Source organism: Tenrec ecaudatus, chromosome 1 (genome assembly GCF_050624435.1).
Source record: "Tenrec ecaudatus isolate mTenEca1 chromosome 1, mTenEca1.hap1, whole genome shotgun sequence".
Lineage (NCBI taxonomy): Eukaryota > Metazoa > Chordata > Mammalia > Afrosoricida > Tenrecidae > Tenrec > Tenrec ecaudatus.
Genome location: NC_134530.1, coordinates 293,346,945 through 293,370,252, shown reverse-complemented (window position 1 = coordinate 293,370,252; position 23,308 = coordinate 293,346,945). Strand labels below are relative to the sequence as shown.

The 23,308-nt window shown below is 48.9% G+C and overlaps 1 pseudogene; it reads right to left on the bottom strand.

Moving 5' to 3' along the window:
* Window positions 1-1,195: 1,195 nt before the first annotated feature.
* LOC142440805 (bifunctional peptidase and (3S)-lysyl hydroxylase JMJD7-like) lies at window positions 1,196-23,146 on the bottom strand (annotated as a pseudogene).
* Window positions 23,147-23,308: the final 162 nt, after the last annotated feature.

Genomic DNA, 23,308 nt, shown 5'->3' with positions numbered 1-23,308 from the left:
CCCTGCCCAAGAAATGAGGCACCTCAGCCTATACTGGGGCTACTGACACCCTCCCATGGGCTCAAGGTCCCCCACCCCTGCTGCGTTCCTGGAAAACCCACTGCCCCCAGCAGACACCACCTGGGCCTGCCCAGCCAGGTCCTGCTTCCAGGACAGCTCACCAACCACCCGTGTGAGCAGGACAGGAAGGCATGGCTTGGAGGGGCCACAGGTCTGGGCAGCCGCCAGAGGTAGGGCAAGGGCAGAGTCCCCACCAACAAGGCTTGTAGCAACATCCAGGTACCACTAGGACAGGAATGCCCAGTCTCCACTGAAGCAGACCCGGAGGAGGGGTGTATCCGGAGCCTATCATCACAGCAGGGGAGTGGCTGTTACTAAAAACAGCTCTTCAAAGCCAGGGCCTGGGCCACCTGGGTCCCCAGAGATGGCCAGGACTGGAGCTCCAGGTGGGAACCCAGGGGAAGGGGGCTCATCTCCCCTTTTGTGGGGGCAGCATGAGAAAGCCAGTTCCTTCTGCAGAGGAGCAGCCCAGGGGTGGGGGTGGGGCAGTTTCTGTCCCCTGGTCCCTGTGCTGGTTAGGAGACACAGGCTCGTCCCCAGGTCACCAACCCCATCGCGAAGCAAACCAGTGTCCCAGTCAATGAGCCCTGGCAGAGAGTTAAAACAGGGTTGGCCTGCCAGCCAGACCGGAGTACAAGCTGTGGTCCCTGGACAGACAGGGAGCTAGCTCCTCTCTCTGACGTTTCCATCTGAACCCTCCCCGCCCTGCCGGAGACACAGAAAGCCACAAGGAGCAGGTACCACATGGAGCCTCCCCGGCTTTATTGAGCATGTCCTTCGAGCGAGCGAGCGGGCCCTTACAGAAACCCTCTCCAGGCCCCAGGTCAGCCAGAAAGGTAGGGACCATCATTATCTCCACTTCACAGCTTTACAGAGGAGGGAGGACGCCACAGCTGGCCTCCACCCACGGGGCTGCTTCACCTGCGTGGCAGCTTTCTGGGAACCCTGACCTAGACACCTGCCTGGCACTTCCTGGTCCTCCTCCTATCACCCAAGATAGTCTCCAGGGTCGGTCCCAATCCAAACGGGGTTCTGGGTCAGACAGACTGCAGGGTGTCTCTGTGGGGGCCCATCTGGGGAGGAGCCAGAGTGCCCCCTGAGCTGTGGGGGCGGGGCACGTTCCCTGGGGGTTCCACTAGTCCAGGCCTGAGGCCTTGGTGAGGGTGTTGAGCAGTTGGAAGTAACTATACTTGAGGTCATACTCCATGTCGTACCAGAAGTTCACTGTGGGGAGAGCAAGCACATGAGTGGGTGGCCCAGCTCTGACCCAGAGCCTCCCCAGCCCACCCGCTGGCCGAGGCCGGCAGCTCCTCACCAGCAATGCAGCCCTGGGACTGCTGCACGTGGTGGAACCACAAGGCCGGCAGGTAGAGCATCTCGCCGGCCTGCATGGTGCAGCGGAAGGCCTGGGCCCCACGGTACTGTGGGTACCGGGACAGATCTGGTGCCAGGGGATCCAGTGGAAGCCAGGGCACCTGGGGACGTAGCAGGACCGGGGAACTCGGCCTTTGGCCTTGCCAACGGTAAAGGCCAAAGGTCCTCCTCCACTCCGCCCTGGGAAGCCAGCCCCAGAAGGTGGGACCTTACGGAGGAAGGGGCCACCTTCCCAGGACCTTTGGGGCCCACTTGCTCCTCGGAGATGGATGAGCTCGCCCCTCCCTGAGGCCCAGGGCCAAGATGGACACCTCCTCCATGGCCTCTTCATCCACCACCTCAAAGGTGCCCACCTCAGTGAGTCGGTAGGTTGTTGGGGTGTACAGCTCTGATGCCAGAGAAAAAGGGGGAGCTCAGCAAAGAGTGCTCCTAGCCCCTCACACCTCCTCCCAGCCTCTCCTGTTGGATGCCTGGCCCCAGGGACACAGGCAGGGAATCCTCGCTACCCTTCCTCTGGTTTGGGGCCCATGCGTAAGGCAGGCCCCAGCCCTACCATAGGGGATGAAGGGTCGGTCGCTGGGCAGGTGTAACAGAAAATGTTTGTCTCCAGAGAGGACACAGTAGAGGTTTTCATAGTGGTCCTTGTGCACTGCCAACACAAAGAAGGTCCTGGGCAGATTTGGCGGAGCAGGGCACATCAGAGGCAGAACCTGCCCACCCAGAGCCTTGCGCCTCAAGACAGCCAGGGGTGTAAAAATGAGAAAGTCCTGCGAATAAATATTTCAACCTTCCATCCAAAGTGTCCCCTGATGTCTCCTTTACGCCCAGTTCTAGTTCAACTTAGCCAGTAAAGGATCTCCATCCCTCTGCCATGAGCATGGTGCTCTTTTAAACTCCATCCGGGCTCAGACTGAAAACAGCCTCTTCAAAGAACAGCCAGGATCCTGGAGGACAATGAATTTATAAGGGGGGAGGGGGAATCCCATTATTTTCTACACAGTTTCTGAAGCCCCCTCATTTCCCTCAGGGAGAAGAACTCGGGAAGGGAGGGTGAGAACGTTTGAACCAACTAGAGGGACTGAATCAATGTCACTGAGCTGTTAGCGTAGAAGCTTGGTGTGTGCTTCTGCTCTGTGTATTCTCAATGACATAGTCAAACCAGACTCCAGGAGATGCCCAGGGAGGAATGGGGTGGAGAGCATTTCAGATCCCAGCCACCAGGGACTTGGCACTCACCACACCCCCCATGCGGGTCATCTCTCCAAAGAGGTAAATATCCACGCATAGGGTTCTCCCAAGTTCACCTCCGGGGCCAACGTGCCCTCTCAGAGATGTCTAGTGCGCCCCCACACCAAAGTCATCCCACCCACCACGCTGCCACGCCACTCCTCCTCTGTTCGCAGAATTGTAGACCGACCCTCCAGGCCAGCCTCCCACCCTTGGCCCCATCCTGGCTCCTCCCTGTCCCTGCATCCCAGAGACACCTACAGGACGTCACTGCGGCCCTCTCCCCCAGCCAGAAGTTCACCGCCTCTGGCATCTTTCCTGCAGGACAGAGGAGGAGAGTTAGGAGCGGTTGTCCCCTGCAGGTCGGGTCTGGGATAGCACCCAACAGGATGTGGGAGGGGGTGCTGCGTGCGAGCGAGGGGCATCCCAGGGAAAAGTGGCGAAGAGGCCATGGTTTGGAGGGCTTGGGGAGTGGGCCCAGCCCCCCACAGGCAAAAGTTAGAGCACTAATCCTTTGCAGTCGGTCAACAGTCAAGGCTTCCAGGGCGGCAGGGCCTGACCCTGGCCATGGGGTGGTGGGTGTGGGCCAAGACAATCAATGTCAATGAGCTGTCAGTGTAGAAGCTTGGTGTGTGCTTCTGCTGTGTATTCTCAACGACTGCCCTCTGCCCCAGTCGCCCCCTCTCACCCAGAGCCTCGGAGGCCCAGGGCACGTGGGGCTCCAAGTCGGGCAGCAGCTGGGGCAGCTCGGTAAGCAGGTTAGAGCACTGCTTCTGCACGTAGAGCACGCCAGGGTGCCGGGCCCTGCCCTCCAGGACGTCCAACACACCTCACAGGGGCAGCAGGCGCTCGGCTGGCATCACGAAGTGGTCTCCGCGCACGGAATCAGCATAGCCATCTGGGGTCACCGCTACGCTCACCTCCGTGGCGCCCACCGTGGCCCTAGGGGAAGGGACTCTAAGAGCATGCCCACATGCCACAAGACAGCTCGCCCATCACCCTAGCCCAGCCCAGGGCTGCACCCACCTCAGATAGGGGAGCGACCACTTCTGCAGGGCATTGCGCACGATGCAGGGCCTGCTGGGGCAGACCCAGCCCCGGTAGAAGTGCAGTGGCATCGGGGCCTCATCCAGGTAGGGCATGGTTGGAGGCACGCCAAGCTCTTAAGTGGGGTGGGAGGTAGATGTTGACATAAACAGCACCCAGCCACTTACGGATGAGATGCCCTCTCTGGGCAGGCCACAGGGTATCACTGGGCAGTTCTCACTGGGGAGGGACCAAGAGACTCTGGACCACCAGAAATAGAAGGGGATTTTCAAGGAGGAGGCTGCCGCACGCCTACTCCAGGAGGGGCCACACAGCCCAAGAGCACGTGAGCAACATACTCTGGTGTCAACTTGTGGAGGGGTGGAGTCTAAGCTGTCATTCAGGTTGCAGCTTGATGACCTCATTTGGAGGTGCCCACGGAAATCAATAGCTCCCTTCCTGTGAGACATTCCTGCTGACAAGACACACAGAGCTACACTAGAGCCCAGGAGCCGCAGGGCTCACTTGGAGACCCCTGCTAGCGCTGGGATGCCTCTACCACCACTGGGTCCACAAGGCTTTCCACCCACTGGCCTGTGATCTTCCTGCATCAGCATCATTGCTTGTGTTTCGTGAGTAGGAAGAGGGATTTATAGACTGGTATCGGACATATGGGCTAATATCAGACTTAAGGACTTGATCTGGACTGGGCTGGGATGTTTTCTTAATGTACAATTTTTCTTTGATATAAAGTACTCTTTTAAAACACATATAAGTGGCTATGAATTTGTTTCTCTGGTCAACTGGGGCTAACACAGCGGGACTCCTGCTTGGCCCAAACCCCAGTCCTCCCTGGGGCCAGACCCTTGGTTAGCTTCCCTAGCTGCGGTGGCGGACCTCTTGCGAAGTATAGAAAAGCAGCCTCAGGCACCACGCAGGAAGCTCCCCGTGGCTGGGGGCAGCAAGATGAAGGAAGAATGCCTTCCAACTGCGAATATTCACTGAATATTTTGGAATGTGCTCAGCACTTGGCTTGGCCAGTGTGAATGGGTCCTTTCAAGATGCTGACAGCCTCATCGGGGAGACATGCCTATAACCTGAACGCCCTGGGTCTTCCATGATGGTACCGTGCTGTGTGCTGCCTGGGTGGCTTTCTCTTGCTGCCCTTCATCGCACCCTTCATAAACATCACTGACTCCCTGTTGTGCTCCTGGCTGGCTCCTCGTCTCACCGAGTCTACCTACAAACACTCCCAACCTCCCTCTCCCTCACCTTCTCCCTCTCCCATGCCACCTCCTTTGGGGCCCTTCCACTCACAAGTCACCTCAAGAGCCTTCCTTCCCCCAGCTGGCTATCCTTCTTCTTTAGGAACTTGTGAACCACAATACCCACCGCCCACCCCCTGCCGGCCCCAGCCCACAACCATTTCTAGTAAACAAAAAGTGTTGCCCTCGAGTCGATTCTGGTTCCTGGTGACCCGGGATGTCAGAGTGGACCTTTGCTCCACAGTTTGTGGCCCTGACTTTTCTGAAAAGGATTGTATTTTGTTGGGGGTCCTTTAGGAGGAGGCAAAGTGCACCGACCTTCCCATTAGTAAGACAAATGCTTAACCATGGACACCACCCCGGGGCTCTGAAAAACTCCTCGTTCCCTTCCTGCGTGCATGTCCACTTGACCACCTGCACCGTCAAGCACACTATCTATGGGCCCTGGTGGTGGCACGGTGCTTAAGCACGTGGCTGCTAACCAGGAGGGGGTTGATCTCAGTCCACCAGGTGCCCCTCGGGAGAGAGACGTGGTGGCCAATCTGTTTCCTCAGACACAATACGGGGCAGTTCTACGACTCCAGTGACAGGTTTGCAAACAGGTTAATATACTATCTACTCAGTTGATTTCCACTGGATAGCTGTCTCTGTCCCTGGCTAGAATGTGATCTCCATGAGGGTGGGGGTGTGGGTTACGCCTTCCCAGGAGGGAGCACAGTGCCCAGCACGCCCATGATCCCCAGTACACACTGGCTTAATGACTGGATTAAAGGCTTACAATATCTCCTGCCACAGTGAACTAACTGGTTCCCCTGGCTTAACTCCCCTCCTTCCAAAAGCATTTATCACCCCAGCTCCAGACATCTTCTTGAAAGGCAGCCTCATGTTGTCACTCTGAGCAAACCTCCTTTGATGACTTACCACTTGGAGAATAAAGTCTGCCTGGCCTTGGTAATGGGGCCCAACCCATTCTTCTCCTCTGATTAGCCTCTGCCTGGAGCCGGCCCCTTACCACACACCCTCCCTGCACCCTGGCCCTGCAGCTCCCTCCATTCTTTCCCTTGGGTAGAGCGGAAGGTCCCCCCTGTGCTTCAAGGCCACTGCCCTCCCCCTGAACCACAAGGTCGCGCGCCTCCGGTGAAGTCATCCGATTAGTCTCACGGTCAGTGGGAAAGTGGGGATGTCTTTAGTTAGATCAGAAATTGGAGCTGAATAGGAAGGTCCCAGGGGACCTGTGAAGGTGGAAAGGGAAGAGCTGATTGGTACTTGAAAGTCACTGGCAAAGAGGCAAGAAGGATCCTGCCTAGTAGACACAGGAACGCGGAGGGGTGACACGTGGCCAAGCTGTGCCAGCCCACTGTAACAGGCACCCCGGAAGATGACTCAGGCTCAGTAAACCCCTGACATTCTCACAGAAATTCTTAACAGAGGTGGTCACTGCTATTTTTAGCCCCTTTATGTTTTTTACTCTTCTTCCATTTTGATTTTCTTGCATTTGAATAGATTTCTTTTGGGGTACGGTCACTCTTCTATCCAAGGGCTTTGAAAAGAGAGAATTTCAAGGGAGATCTAGACAATTCCTTTGACCCCAAAATTCCTCTGCTAGGAATTTAACCAACCAAAATACACATGGGCAAAACGCTTCCCTCTCCCGAGCGCACCATCCTCTCTCCGACTCAGGGTGTTTGCCTTCCGTGAACTGCCCCCGCATGTGTCTGCACACTCCCTCCCTCCCCGCCCGTGAGTCTGTGCCCAAGAGCCACCTCCTCATTGAGGCCCGCTCTACTCACCCTATTGAACCTCCATCCCGGAGCCCCTCATTGCACTTAACTGATTTCCCCACATTTATCTTCTAACCTACTGTCTCTTCATTTAGTGTGCCTACGGCTAACTGTAAGGAACCCCGGTAGCTGCTAACAGCAAGGTCAGTGGTTCAAACCCATCGGCCACTCCTCAGGAGAAAATAGACGCTGTCTGCTCCCTTAAAGAATTTCAGCCTCACTAACCCACCCAAGGGGAGCGGGTATTATTTTTATCTCCACAGGGAAAGAGGGACCAGACTTCAACCCAATGCTCCAAGATGTGAATGCAGCATGCCAGCATGCAGTAGGGAACCAGTGGAGAGGTTTGGGGGGCCGGTCCCAATCCCAACTACTAAATGGACACCTGCCCCTCCCCCCAGAAGAATTTATTTCAAAGGGCGGCATTGAATCTGAAGCTCCGGGAGAGGGACATATCTGATCGGAGCACACGGGAGCAGAGGAAGGGGAACGAGGAGAGTGGAGCACATCCTGGACCACCAGGCCATGGGGACGATATTTCCAATTAGAACAGCCAGTTCACAGAGAGGACCACATGGCCAGCCAAACTAGGAGACATGGCGCCCCTCATTGACTCATAGCCCTACAGGGGACAACAATGGAGACACAGTGTGGGAATTGCACCCAATATGATCCTGCCACACTGAGGCAAAACACTAAAGGGGTGCAACAGCAAGGGATTGGAGTGGCGAGGTCCCCAGGGAATGCTGAAGGTGGACTTTGGAGCCAGCATAGTGCCCCAACAGACTGGACTGGAAAACACTCCTAAAGGCCAACAAACAATCCTTGAACTAACTACAAGCTTTTTTTTCTTATTGTGTTTTGTTTTGGTTTTTGTCATTGGTTTGTTGTTGTTTTGCTGTATATTGTTTCTTGGTTTTGCTCTGCCTTGTTTTTGTGCATGTTATTACCTCCTCAGGTCTGTCTAAATAAGATAGGCTGGATGAACAATCTGGAGGAGAAAACAATGGAACCAACAGTTCCGGGGGGACATGGGAGAGGGGGAAGTTGGGGGAAAGGTAGTGGTGTTAACAAACCCAGGGACAAAGGAACAAGTGACCCAAATCGGTGGTGAGTAGGGTGTGGGAGGCTTGGTAGGGCATGATCAAGGGTAATGTAACCAAGAGGAATTGCTGAAACCCTGGTGGGGACTGAGCATGATAGTGGGAAAGGAGGAAAGTCAAAAAAGGAAATAGAGGAAAGAGCTGGGCGGCAAAGGGCATTTATAGAGGTCTAGATAAAGGCATGTACATAGGCAAATATGTTTATATATGACGATGGGGAAATAGATCTGTTAGGTAGCTTAGCCTAGGTAATTGGGAAGTCCATTTACGCATGCCCAGGAGAACCAGCAATGGACAAAGCTGGATTTTCCCGCCAGTGGGTGGAGATGGGCGTTACACCTGGAGCAGCCCACCTGGGCCAGGTTACTACAAATCAGCCAATGGGATCGACCTGGGGTCGTTCACCACGCCTCCCCCAGGAACCCTTAAGAAGGCAGGAACCGAGAGGGAGAGGGTCTGGTCATCTCCGTGGGAGGGGAGAGATCCTTGCGTGTCCCGGAGCAGTCTCTGCCAGGCCGCATGGTCAAAGGAATCCTATGGGTGCCGCGTAAAACCTGATGCTTCTTTGAACTTTCATTAAATTCACTTGGATCACGAGGCCGGTTTCAGCATAAAATCTTTCTCGCGCGGAGCCAAGGACCAAGGCTGAAATCTAGTCCCGGAGAGAGAGACCTTACAGATCTATGTGCATATATTTATAGGTTTAGTATTAAGGTAGCAGAAGGACTTTGGGCCTCCACTCAAGTACTACCTCAATGCAAGAATACTTTCTTCTTTTAAATTGATACTCTATGAGGCTCACCTTCCTGATACAACTGCTGAAGACAAAGCGGGTGAATAGGCAAATGTGGTGAAGAAAGCTGATGGTGCCCGCCTATCAAAAGATAATAGCATCTGAGATCTTAAAGGCTTGAAGGAAAACAAGCGGCCATCTAGCTCAGACGCAACAAAGCCCACATGGAAGAAGCACACCAGCCTGTGTGATCAAGAGGTGTCGAAGCCATCACTTATCAGGCATCAAAGAACAAAAATTCATATCATTGTGTGCTCACCTCCCTGATTTGATCGCTGAAGACAAATGGGTGCATAAGCAAATGTGGTGAAGAAAGCTGATGGTGCCCGGCTATAGAGTCGGGGTCTTAAAGGTTTGAAGGTAAACAAGCAGCCATCTAGCTCAGAAGCAAAAAAAGCCCACACGGACAAAGCACACCAGCCTGTGCGATCACGAGCTGTTGAAGGGATCAGGTATCAGGCATCATCAGAACAAAAAATTATATCATAGTGAATGAGGGGTGGAGTGCAGAGTGGAGACCCAAAGTCCATTTGTGGGCCACTGGACAACACCCCCTTACAGAAGGGTCTCGGGGAGGAGACAAGCCAGTCAGGGTGCGATGTAGCAATGATGAAAAATACAACTTTCCTTAAGTTCCTAAATGCTTCCTCCTCCCCCACTATCATGATCCCAATTCTACCTTGCAAGTCTGCCTAGACCAGAGGATGTACACTGGTACAGATGGGAACTGGAAACACAGGGAATCAAGGGCAGATGATCCCTTCAGGACCAGTGGTGTCAGTGGTGATGCTGGGAGGGTAGAGGGATGATGGGTTGGAAACGGAGAACCGATTACAAGGATCTACATGTGACCTCCTCTCTGGGGGACAGACAACAGAGGGGTGGGTGAAGGGAGATATCAGACAGGGAAAGATATGGCAAAATAATAATTTATAAATTATCAAGGGTTCATGAGGGAGGGGGGAACAGGGAGGGAGGGAAAAAATGAGGACCTGATGCTAGGGGCTTAGGTGGAGAGCAAATGTTTTGAGAACGATGAGGGCAATGAATGTACGGATGTGCTTTACATAATTGATGTGTATATGGATTGTGATGGGAGTTGTATGAGTCCCTAATAAAAAGATTCTTTAAAAATATGTTGTGCTTCCATACACCAGCAGCAAACAAACGGAAAAGGAAAGAAAGAGAACAATTCCATTTCTAATACCATCTAAACAACTAAAGGACTGAGGAATAATTTTTTTAATAAATCGTTTTATTAGGGCTCATACAACTCTTATCAGAATCCATACATACATCAATTGAGTAAAGCACCCTTATACATTCGTTGTCCTCATCATTCTCAAAATTCGTCTTCCACTTGGGTTCCTGGAATCAGCTTTTTCCTTTTTTTCCCCTCCCCTCCCTCTCCGCTCCCCCTCCCCCATGAACCCTTAATAGTTTATAAATTATTATTTTATCTTATCTTACACTGCCCCGCGTCTCCCCTCACCCACCATCGCATTGCCCATTTCCCAGAAAGGAGGTTACATGTAGATGGGACTGGGGAATAATTTAATGAGGGAGACAAATACTAAAAATACTTCTGAGGGAATTTAAAGAAGACATAAATAAATTAGAAGGCTTAATATTGTTAAGATGACAATATGACCAAAGTGATCTGCAATCCCTATAAAAATTCCAACAGCTTTTATGTTCCTTTTAGGGGAACGGAAAGTCAATTCTCAAATTCACATGATTGCAAAGGGCCTCAAATAGTAAAAATGATCTTGAAAAAAAGAACAAAATAGGAGGTTTCAAAATAAAATAAATTTTTAAAAATAGGAAGTTTCATCCTTTCCAATTTAAAAATGTACTGTAACGTTGTTAGGCAGACTAGCACAGGGATGGGATGTCCCTTAAGCCATGCCCAGAGAGCCAGGCAAGGGAACAAAGAGCGGCACACTGCACATGCTCAGAGGCTCAGGTTTCCCGCCAGTGGGATTGGGTGGGTGCTAAACCTGGATCGGCCCACCTGAGCCAGGTGAATTCAATTCAGCCAATGGGGTCCATCTGGGGTCGTCCACCAAGCCTCCCCCTGGAATCCACGAAAAGGGAGGGGTGGGGGAGGAGGAGGGGGAGAAGGGAGAGAGAGAGAGAGAGAGAGAGAGAGAGAGAGAGAGAGAGAGAGAGAGAGAGAGAGAGAGAGAGAGAGATCTAACAGAGAGTGGCAGGGAAGGAGAGATCTTTGCGTGACGCTGAGCAGCTTCAGCCAGGCTGCATGGTCGGGAGGAGTCCTATGGGTGCTGTGTAAAACCTGAAACTTCTTCTACCTCTCATCAAACTCACTTGGATCATGAACCAGGCTCCGGCATGAATTCTTTCTAACGAGGTACAACTCGATCCCCCGAGAGATCTAACAAAGCCACAATCATCAAAATAGTGTGTTACTCCTAAGAGGGCAGGCCAAGGAGTAGAAATGTGAATCAAGAAATACACCCGTACACCTATGGTAACTTGTGATTTGACCATTATGTGAATGGGGGAAGACACGCTTATTCAATACACAGTGCTATGACCACTGAGTCGCCACATGCAAAGGAATGAAGGCAAATGGACCGATACCTTACATCATGTATGTGGAATTATAAAGAGACTTCTCCCCAGATTTGTCTCCCCAAAGACATGTCAAACACTAGAGCCTATTTGCCAGCATATCGTGGGAGGCCAGATGCTTGGAGACATCCTCCCTGAAGGCAGTCATTGGCCAGACAACTGTCTGCTCCCAGGGCAGGTAGATGTCCCCCCCTCCCTGCTGTTAAGGACAATGGGCTAGTTCTCCCTAAATGCTTGTGACCATTAGCTTGGTTCCCATAGTTTACACCCTACTGATAATGGTTTCTATGGAGACCCAGAAAACAGGTCAAACCAGCTCAGTGACATTCAAAGTTAGGCTGCCATCCTGAATCTAGGATCCGCCCTTGTCACATGTGTGCCCCCAATCCCGCCTCTTCCTATTGTGTATATCCCTAGATTGTCCCCCTCTCATTGCTGTATACCCTATAGTGCAACCCCTTCCTGTGATGTATGTCTTTACCTGTAATTACTGGTCTTGCACATCCCCCAAAGATATATAGGCCTGGGTTAGCAATAAAGAGCTGTCTTGGGTTCCCTTCTTAGCCTCTCCTCAGTTCTCCCTTTCCCTCTCCCCTTTTCTGGCTCCCCTGTTCCCTTTCCCCTTGTCCTCCCCCCCTCCCCCTATCTCCACATGGACCACCAAGTGAGGCTGAGGTGAGCATGCTACTATGAAATGTGTCTGACTCCATTATTTCAATCTGTCTTCTATCTCTCATGTTCTCTAGGACTTTACTATAATCTTAATCTATTTTAACTGTACAATTGCGTTTATCGAACCCACCATTAGTTGTGGGAGGCTGGCCCTCCCCCCCACATGTATCAAATGGATCAATGACCTGAAGGTAAAACTAAAATCATATAACCTTAGAAGAAAGCAAAGCTAAAGCTTCAAGATCTTATTCTGGACAATGAATTTTTAGCTATGACATAAAAGGCATCTAAATCAGAATAGAACAAACATAATCTCCATTTGCATATGACATGAGCTTGTGTACACAGAAAATTCTGAAGAATTCATAACAGCTACTCCAAAAAATTGGATGTGAGGGGAAATATATATATATATATATACACACACACATATATATATATATACATATATACATACACACGTAACAAGGAAGCAGGTGGACTTTGGGTCTCTATTTGAATCTTGCTACAGTACAAGAACTGTTGGTTCTAATAATTTGGCACTGTATGATATTCACCTTTCCGACATGATTGCTGAAGACGATGAGGGTACATAAGCTAATGGGGCGAAGAAAGCTGACGGTACCCACCTATCAAAAGGCAGAGCGTCTGGGGTCTTAAAGGCCTGTAGTTAAACAAGCAGCCATCTAGCAGGAAAGCAATAAAGTCCATATGGGAAAAGCACACCAACCTGTGTGATCATAAGGTGTCAACAGCAAGAGGTATCAGAAGTTCAAAAACATGCAACCATATTGATGTCAAGGGGGAATGGATGTAGAAGACCCCAAAATGCACCAAGAATTGGACAGGCTCTCTCAGAAGGGCCACATGGAATGGAAGAGAAATCCAGAGAGCAGTGTGGCAATGATGAACCACATAACTATCCTCTAGTTAAGATTTTATCCCCTTGCTACTAAGGTTTTTATTTGTTTTACCTCATTAATTGTTATATTTGCATATGTCCATTTGCATATTTAAGATTGTTCAGACATGGAAGTCAAGATAGATAACTCTTCAGAAACAGCTAATAGGAGTAACAAGTCCCTGAGGGTATGGGAAGGGGTGGGGAGGGAATGGGGAGCTGACAGCATTGATGATGGGGTTGAACCACAGAACTGTACATGAATGGATATACTGGATTGTGTAAGATGTCAATAAAACTATGGTTAAAAAAAATCCAAACTCACTATCATCCAAATGACAACTCAGAGCAATCCTATGGGACAAGGTAGAATTGCCCTGGGAAGTTTCGGAGACTGTAATTCTTTACAAGAGTAGAAAGCCCCATCTTTCTCCTGAGTGGTAGCTGATGGTTTTGAACTGCTAACCTTGCACTTTGCAGCCCACTCTTAACCATTACGCCACCAGGGATCCTTCAAAAACGCTGCCAGAGCTAATGAAATAATTGGGCAAAATTCGAAAATCACATAATTTTCAAAATACATAAGCTACTAGCCCAAATTTAAAAAAAAATACAAACCCAGAAACAACAAGTGCTGGAGAGGACATGGAGAGATTCGACCTCGAGTGCACTGTTGGTGGACTTGTCAATACATACAGCTACTGGGGAAAATGATATAGAGATACTTAAAGCAACTGGGAATTGAAATCCCAGGTGATCCAGCGATACCACTTTTAGGCATATACCCTAAAGAAATACAGACACAACACGAGTGGATGAATGCTCCCCCATGTTCATTGCAGCACAGTTCACAATAGCAAGAAACTGGAAGCAGCCCAAATGCCCAACAGTGGAAGAATAGAGACGCTATGGTACAGACACACAATGGAATATTACACCCCCCTGAAAAACGGTGGTGAAAGCACGAAACACCACATGACATGGAAGGACCTGGAAACCATTGTGCTGAGTGAAGTAAGCCAATCACAAAAGGACAAACATTGTATGAGTCCACTAATATAAGGAGAAACCCAATTAAACAAATCTTAGAAGCCAATTCCTGAGCAAAAGGGGAGAAACCTACCTACCGGCCACGAACCACACATCACCTCCCTTTCATGCACTTCCCAAGAGCCACCTGGAGCTAGGAGACCTCACATGGTCTGGGGTCGACCCCCTGAAGAGGGGGGATGGGAGATGGCCATCCACAGGAGGCTGTACAGCATCGAGACAAGGCTGGGGCAAACCAATGGGCCCCACAGGAGGGGAGGAGACTCCTGTCCGAAAAGCAAACGAAGACCAGGGGAGGGAGCATCTACATTTTGGAAGAGACCCTGATAGCTCTGTTGGTGAGTGTGGTGGGTGACTGGGGAGAAGTCAACTCACATTGGGAAGGGATGCTAAACAAAGATTGAAGAGAAGTTAGGGGGACAATGGACCTGATTTCCTGTTCCTGGGTAGACTCTACAAATACATTTCTACCCAACCCTCGGTGAACCACACCATGGACTAAACACCATGATGACCTTGGATGCCGACCGTGCAGGCAGCACGGCAGAACACAGAGGCTGCACCAGAGGGGCTTAACATAGAGGTCCTGCTGAATGAACTGAGCTCTGCCTCCAAGTTGCCTGCACCCTTGGACTAGGGATGAGGGTACTCTGGTGGGAGAGGAAGTGGAGAGGGGCTGCTCCTGGGCTGGGGAAGCAGCAGTCAGATGTCCAATGGAAAAGGACACCACATATTTAGTACCTCGATGCCTCCCTAACAGTGGCACGACAGGTTTGGATCTATTGTGTTGGGACCTGCACTTGGAAGAACTGATCAAGGAAGGCTGCCCCTAACACCAAGACGGGGGTTGAACTGCCAGGCAAGAACTCATGGCAGCTCAGAGTGGATCTGTTCTCCCACAGACTCCTCAAACCAACAGTGGGGGTCATTGGGAAAATTAATTAGTTGCCAGTTCAATCGCCTTACACCCCAGGGGCATGATTGACAATGTACTTTTTGTTTACTGGGGTTTTTGTTTTCCTGCCTTTACCTTGAGTGTTTTTTGTTTCTTGTTTGGGGGATTTTTTTTTGAGTGTTCTGTTTTGTTTCCCCCTTTGTTTGTTTGCTAGTGGATTTGCTGCTGTTGTTGGTGTTTTGATTTTGTCATAAGACAACTTCCAAAATAAACCAGAGTCATGTATAACCAACCCATGAGGGAGCACATGGATTCTGGGCTCCCATTGAACTCTTAGCCCCAATCCAAGAACAGTTAGTTCTGATCACATGGCCTGGCAGGATACATGCCTTCAGGAAATGATCACTGAAGATAAGGGTGCTACAGCAAAGTGTGGTGAAGAAAGCAGATGGTGCCCAGCTATCGATCGCAATAGTGTCTGGGGTCTTAAAGGCTTACATTCAAGCAAGCAGCCATCTAAGTGAGGAGTCAACTAGATCCACATGGAAGAAGCACACCAGCTGTGTGATCCAGAGATGACGAAGGGAAAATTATCAGAGCTAAAACTGTGAACACTCAATTTGTGGCAGGCTATGGAGGGCAGCGGGAACTCCAAACCCATCTGCAGAGTGTCTAGTCAGATTAAGCCCCTGGCAGATCCCCTCTAGCCACTGGCAAAGGTCTGGAACAGCCTTACTATCAAACATAGAACACTATAATGCTGATTGTGCTGGGTCAAACTTGATAGCTGGCTAGTTGACCTCCATCTAGAGAGTCTAGACCCAACCTGAATTTTGTTCTAGGTGCAAGGATCTCTTGCTTGTTGCATGACAAAAGTTTCTTCCGTGACCTTTAACATATTGGTGATGGTCTTTTCTTTCTTACCCATTGTTTGTATTTTTATCTTTACATTACTATTGTTTTATCCTTACTAAATAAAAAAATACAAAATGATTTTTAAAATACATGTTAGATTTCATCAAAATGAAAGAAAAAAAGTTCATTAAGAAAGTAAAGAAATGGGTGTCAACTAAATCCACATGGAAAACACACCAGCCTGTGTGATCCAAGGACTGTCAATAATAGAATTCACATCTAAAGAGGGACTGGCATTAGAGCTTAAATTGTGAACACCTGGTTTGCAGAAGGCTATGGATGACGGTGAAAGCTCAAATTCCTTCTGCAGGGTCCACACATAGATTAAGCTTCCGAAAACATCCTTCTATCACCGTTAAGGGATATGATTAGCCCTATTATCAGCCAGAGAGCATTATAAAGTCAGTTATGGCCAACGTACATAGGCTAAAATGTAAACTCTGATCATTTGATCCCCTGTCCACCATTTCAAAGCTATTTGTTTGTTTGCTATTTTTAAGTGAAGAGGAAATACATGTGGATGAAGCCCCTGAATAATCCCCTCTGAGCCTGCAACAGGGATGTGAGCAGCCTGCTGGCACGCAGGGTGCACTGGAAGGTGGACTGCTGCAGATGCAGTCAGGCTAAAATCTAGCACCCTATCACTTGATCTCCCTTATGATCCATGTAAATTCACTCTAGTTTTTAATATCTTCTGCTTTCTTTTCAATTGAGCTTCTTATCTTTTCTTTTCAAACCATTTTATTAAGAGCTAATCCAGACAACCATTCCGTAGTTCAGTCACATCAAGCAGTATTGTAAAATTGCTACCAAAATTAGTTTCAAAACATTTTCTTCCTTCTTGAACTCCTTGATATGAGCTCATCAATCCTGTCTTTTCATATACTGAAAAACAGTTAAAAACACAGAGCCAAGATTGCTACCCACAGTAACAAACTACAACAGAGATAAATCCCAATATGGGGGGAAAAAACACCAGAAAATATTAAAAACCATCAAGCACAAAATATATCACAGAGGGGATCGAGTGACAAGGTTTGAACTGTTCAAATTGAATTTATCATTTTAATCTACTATAGTCGTTCCTCCAACACTCTCTGTCAGGTAACCAGGTCATCCCCCTGTCTCCATGGTGGTCAAGAGGGCAAGCACTGGAGGCTTAGTCCCTATTGTAGATCCTGCAAATGTGTCTGGGGCTTCCACTGCCATCCACAGCCTCCTGCAAGTCAGGGTCTCACCATTTCAATTCGGATACTACTCTCTTCTTCTTTGGATTTGGATTCGATAATTTACATTGCAAGGATCACATATATTGGTGTGCTTCCTCCGGGTGGGCTTAGTAGATATCTCACTTAGATGGCTGTTTGCTTGGAAGACCCCAGACACTGTTCTATCTGATAGCCGGGTACCATCAAATTTCTGCACCACAGAAATTTTGCTATAGCACTCCTGTCTTCTGTGTTTCCTTCATGAGGGTGAGTACTGAGCGGGGCCATGATGCAAGAACTAATTGCTCTTAGGTTGAAGCTACGATTAAGTGGGAACCCAAAATCCATTCATGATCTATGGTTTGCAATTGGCTCTGGCTCACCTTAGAGACATCCCTGTTAATTTACAATTGAGGTTTTTATATGTTTTATAACTTTGTTATTGTTGTTAGCTTTTTTGATTTTTAATGTTTCTCTATATAAGAAATGTAGGATAGGTAAATCTAGAGATGGTAACTGGATTAATGGTTCCTGGGGGTATGGCAGGGGAGGGTGGTGGGAAATGGAGAGCTAATAAGGATGGGTACTAGACTAAAGAAAATGCCCTAAACCTGTGGTGATAATTGCACAACTGTGATTGAACTTACTGCATTGTTTATGTGAGTAGATGCCAATAAAACTGTTAGGAAAAAAGTAAAGATTTCATCAACCTATAGAGCAGAAAGAAACCTAAACAACCTGTAGAACAGGAAGAAAACATTTGAAAATCTTGTATCCAATGATAAGGGTTTGATATCCAGAATAGATAAAGAATCCCTACAAATTCACAACAAAGACAATCCACCCACAGTCAAAATCGGCCAAAGACTCAAGCTTGTGATTTCTACCAAGAGGCTATCTACACATGGCCAAGCAGCACGTGGAGAGCTGACCGACAGCATGAACCATGTATTCTTTATGTGTGCCATGGAGTCGACGCAAACTGACGGCAACTCTAAGGAGCCCTGTTGATGTAGGGGGTGACACGTTGGGCTGCTAACCTCAAGGTCAGCAGTTTGAAACCACCAGCCACTTGTTGGGAGAAAGGTGAGGCTTTGTATTCGAGTACAGATTCCAGGAGCAGTTCTGTTCCGTCCGACAGGGTCTCCATGAGTCAGAAATGACTCCATGGCTGTGTTTGATTCTTTCTTTCTTTTTTCAGGAGCCCTGGTGGCTGTGGAATAGGCATTGGACTGCCCGCAAGTCAACAATTCAAACCCACCTCCTGTTCCAGGCGAGGATGAGGCTTCCAGGAAAGACTGACAGTCCTGACACCAAGGGCTCAAGTAGAAGGAAAATGTTTTGAGAATGATGATGGCAACGCATGAGCAAATGTGCTCGGCACAGTGGATGGATGGATTGTGATGAGAGGTGTACGAGCCCCCCAATAAAATGATTTTAAAAATAAAAATAATAAATTTTAAAAAGAAGAAAATCTTATAGGACCGAAATAAAAATAAATAAAGACCAGCAATCTTGGAGACCCCGCACTGGGTCGCCGGAGTGGGAGCTGCGGTGACAGCAGTGGGCTTGGGTGGGTATGGAACGAAGCAGAACTGCCCCGTCGGGTCTCCTCGGCTGCCCTCTTTGGGGCAAGACAGCCTGGCAGCTAATGGGGAGGGAAGGTCAGCGGTTTGAAACAACCAGCTCTGAAACCGGACAAAGATGACATGGTGGCGCTCATGTAGATTTCATCTTGGAAACCCTGTGGGCTTCAGGGGCTCTAAGCCCTCATGGGAGCAGAGAGCTTCAAGCTTCTCCCTTGGATAGGCTGGTGGTTTTGAACCACTGAACAACTCATAACTCACTATGCCACCATGGCTCTGGTCGCTAAGTCATTCATAAACACAAACATAGCAACCCTATCGCCCTATCAGACATTGTCGAATGGCCCAAGGGGTTCTGAGACTGTAATTCTTTACTGGACTGGAAAAACTCCGTTTTCTCTGGAGGAGTGGCTGGTGGGTTAGAACCATAACTGGCAGGTCACAGCCCAATGGCCTAACCCACTTCAACATGAGGGCTCCTTTATCAGTCATTGAGCACAGTGACATCAAGTACATTCTGGCTCTGTGGGCTTCCATGACTGCAACCCTTTACAGGAGAGGAAAGCCTCATCTTTCTCCCACAGAGCTGCTGGTGATTTCAAACTGCTGACCCTGGAATTAGCAGCCCAATTCATAACCTCTTCAGTCACCAAGGCTCCTTCATTAGTCACTGCTGGGCTAGCCAGTCAGTCCCAACCCATAGCAACCCCGTGTGCCACAGAAAAAAACATTGCCCAGTCCGGTACCAGCCTCACAATTGTTCTCATGTCTGAACCAATGGTGGCAGCCACGGTGTCAACCCATCTGGTCGCAGGCCTTCTCTTTCTCTGCCCCTCTACTTTCCCAAGCAGGGTGCCCTTCCCCAAGGACTAGTCTCTCCTGACGACATGGTCAAAGCTTCTCCATCCCTGAATCTAAGGAGCATTCGGGCTATACTTCCTTCAAGACATACTTATTTGCTCATTTTGGCAGTCCATGGCACTTTCAATATGCTTGGCCAGCACCAAGTTCAAATGCAGATGCTTCTGGGGTCTTCCTCCTTTTCAGGTTCCTGCTTTCACATGGATAGGAGGCGACTGAAACATCTTGACTTGGGTCAGGAACACTTTAGTCCTCAAAATCGCATGGGAGCCTTTCAATTATTTAACGAGATGCAGCACAGATTGACATTAGGGAAATTCAAATTAAAACCACAATGAGATATTGCATCACACCCACTAGGATAGATCTGGTCAGGAAAAAATGTCAACTATGTTTTGAGAATGATGATGGCAACAAAGGTACATATGTTATTGACACAATGGATGTATGTATGGATTGTGATAAGAATTGTACGAGCCCCCAATAAAATGATGTTTAAAAAAAGAAAGAAAGAAAAAATGTCAACTAACAAGTGTTGGTAAGGATATGGAGAAATTGAAACCCTTTTGTACTGCCGGTGGGAATGTAAAATGGGACGGCCTCTGTGTTCCTCAAAAGTTACATGTACCCAGCGAGTCCATTCCTAGGTATACAGCATAGCCTAGACACTTGAAAGTAAGGACTCAAACAGACACGTGTTGCCAATATTCCTGTTTTAGTAGTAAGAAGCGCCAAAAGTACAGAGAGGAACCGGAAACACAGGGAATCCAAGAGAGATGATCCCTTCAGGACCAGTGGTGACAGTGGCGATACGGGGAGGGTAGAGGGAAGGTGGGGTAGAAAGAAGGTGGGGTAGAAAGGGGGAACTGATTATAAGGATCTACATATAACCCCCCACCCCAGGGGATGGACAACAGAAAAGTGGGTGAGGGGAGATGTTGGACAGTGGAAGATATGACAAAACAATAGTAATTTATAAATTATCAAGGGTTCATGAGGGAGGGATGAGCGGGATGGAGGGAGGAAATAAGGAGCTGATATCAAGGGCTTAAGTAGAAAGCAATGTTTTGAGACTGATGATGGCAACAAATGTACAAATGTGCTTGACACAATGGATGGATGTATGGATTGTGATAAGAATTGTATGAGCCCCCAATAAAATGATTTTAAAAAAAGGAGAGCCAAAATGCAAAAACAACTCAAATGTCCATTAAATGAATAAATGTCTTGTTTATTCACTCATCTGCACATTCAGCCATAGAGAGAAGGGACATCCTGCTACATGCTATCACATGGATGAACTCTGAAAACATGTTAACTGACAAAGATGCTAGATGTTATTATATGACCTATCAAGACTAGGTAAATTCACATAAACCGAAGTTCATTAATTGCTCTGTGTGAGAAAGAAGAGGCTGTCTGCTCCCGTCATGAGTGCAAGTCTCAGAAACACAAAGGGGTGCTTGTCCTCCGTGTTCTGAAGAGAATAACAGCAGTGAATTAGTTTGGGGTTGTTTTCTTTTTAAGTAAGGGAGGGAATCCGTTGAGGGGGGTACCAATTTTGTATTTTGAAATAACTTAAAACTTTAAATGAATAGTGGTGATAGCATAACCTGATGAATGTTGCTGTCACCAAACTGTATTCTTAAAAATGGCATTTTGGGTTATATTTCTTTCACCATAATAAAATTTGTCAATATATTTTGGAAGACAGCTACTTGGTCAACTGACTGCAAGAGATCCCTACTGGTACTCATTCCAAAGAAAGGTGACCTAACAGAATGCTCAAGTTATAGAACAGTATCATTAATATCATAAGAAAGTAAAATTTTGCTGAATATTATTTAAAGACTGTTGCAGCAGTACATTGTGACAGGAAGCTGTCAGAGGGTTAGGCCTTACTCAGAAGAGGACCTGGAACAAGGACGAGGAACAGTGCAGATTCTCTGAAAGCAGACGAGTCCGTTTCCTGGTGTTTTATTGACTATGCCAAATGCATTTGACTGTGTGGATCATATAAAAGTATGGATAGTCTGAAAATAATTAACAATCTATAATCTATCAAGGGGCCACAGGGTTGGGGGTTGGTGAGGAGGGAGGGAAAAGAGGAGCTGATCCCAAGGGCTCAATGGAAAGTAAATGTCTAGAAAAGAACGATGGGATATATGTACAAATATGTCAGATACAATTGATGTATCATTTGGAACAAGAGTTGTAAGAGCTCCCAATAAAATGGTCCAAAAAAAACCTACGGGTATCCTTGAGAAGGGTAATTTCAGAACACTTCCCTGAGCTCATGCAGAACTTACCTTGGACTTGGGTCAAGAGGCAGAACAAAAGGAATACTGCATGGTTTAAACTCCGAAAAGGTGTGTGTCAGCGTTGTATCCTCTCACCATAATTACACATTCTGTATGTCAAGCAAGTAATTAGAAATGCTGGATTACAAGAAGAAAGCTGCATCGGGATTGGAAGAAGGCTTGTCAACAACCTGTGATATGCAGGTCACACAACCTTGCTTGCTGAAAGTGAGGAAGACCTGAAGCCCTTGCTGATGAAGACCGAGGATTGTAGTCCTCAGGGTGGATTACTACTCAATGTAAAGATCAAAATCCTCACAAACTGACCAATAGGTAACGTCATGATCAATGAAGAAAGGGTTGAAGAGGTCAAGGGTTCGCCTTGCTCAAACCCACAATCAATGCCCATGGAAGCAGCAGCATTTCTGAATCAAATGATGCATTGCATTGGTATATCTGCTACACAAGACCCCTCAAATGTTGAAAAGCAAGAATGTGACTTTGAGGACAGACGTGCACCTGACCCAAGCCGTGTTATTTTCAATCCCCTCCTGAGCAGGTGAAAGTTGGACACAGAACAGGGAGGCCTGTTCTAAGCAGCCTGGGTGCATCTGAATGATGGTCCGGGATGGGCAGTGTTTCATGCTGTTGTACATGGAGGGTCATTAAGAGTAAGAACCGACTCAGAGGCACCGGACATGCTTTCAGGTCAGGAAAGGCCAGGAAAGGCAAGAACGACAACAGGACAGAACCGGGCTCAAAACAGGCCCCAAGTCCCTCACAGCTCTGCTGTGCAGTGTGGTGGAAATTTCCTCCAAAACGGATAGTGGTGAAGGTCGCCGAGTGTAATGGATGTAATTAGCGTCACTGAGCACATACTGTTGAAGTAGAAAACGGTTTTGTGGTATTTTCACTACACACACGTCCACACCCCCGGAAACCACTGTGAACATGTGGGGCAGGAGGGAGAGCGCACCCGAAAAGCGATGGGTGGGGCCACAAGCAGCCCGCGCAAGTGGCGAAGGGACCAGGGGAACCAGTGACTAGGCGGGCGTGGCCTGGGAGCTGAGGTCGCGGTAGGGGCGCACCCGGTTCTGGCGCCCGGTCCCCACTAAGCCTAAGGCCACGCCCGCGGCCCGGAGCAGCTCCGCGGGCGAGGCGAGGACGTTGAGCGCTCCGAAGAGTCCACTCACCCCTTGCCGCGGCCGGGAATTCCTGTAACTGCCTGCGCAGGGCTTCCAAAGCCGCCTCCGCCATGACCCTGCCGCCAAGAGTCCGGAAAGGCCCTCCCGAGGCCCCGCCACGCCCCCACAGGGCCACGCCCCCAGATCACCGAGCTCCCGCCCACAGCGACATCCCGCCCCAAGGCCCCGCCCCCGCGCCGCCCTGGGAGCAAGACCTCCTTCTGCTTCACAGGCCAGCATCCCAAAGTAATAAATGATTGTGTTTATTGACAATTCCATACATCAATACAAACGGACACGTTAAAAACAGCCCGGAGCCCATACGAGCCCGAGGAGGAGGAAAGCGCCATGGCCAGGACGAAGGAGAAGTTATAAGTAAGGGCCCTCAATCCTGGGCGGGGCAAATCTGGAAGGGGTGGCGCTTGCCAGGGGCCTCAGACGTTCAGAGGGGGATGGGCGCCAGCCTGACCCTAGCCAAGGGGGAGGGGAAAGGAACCCACCTTCTAAAACAA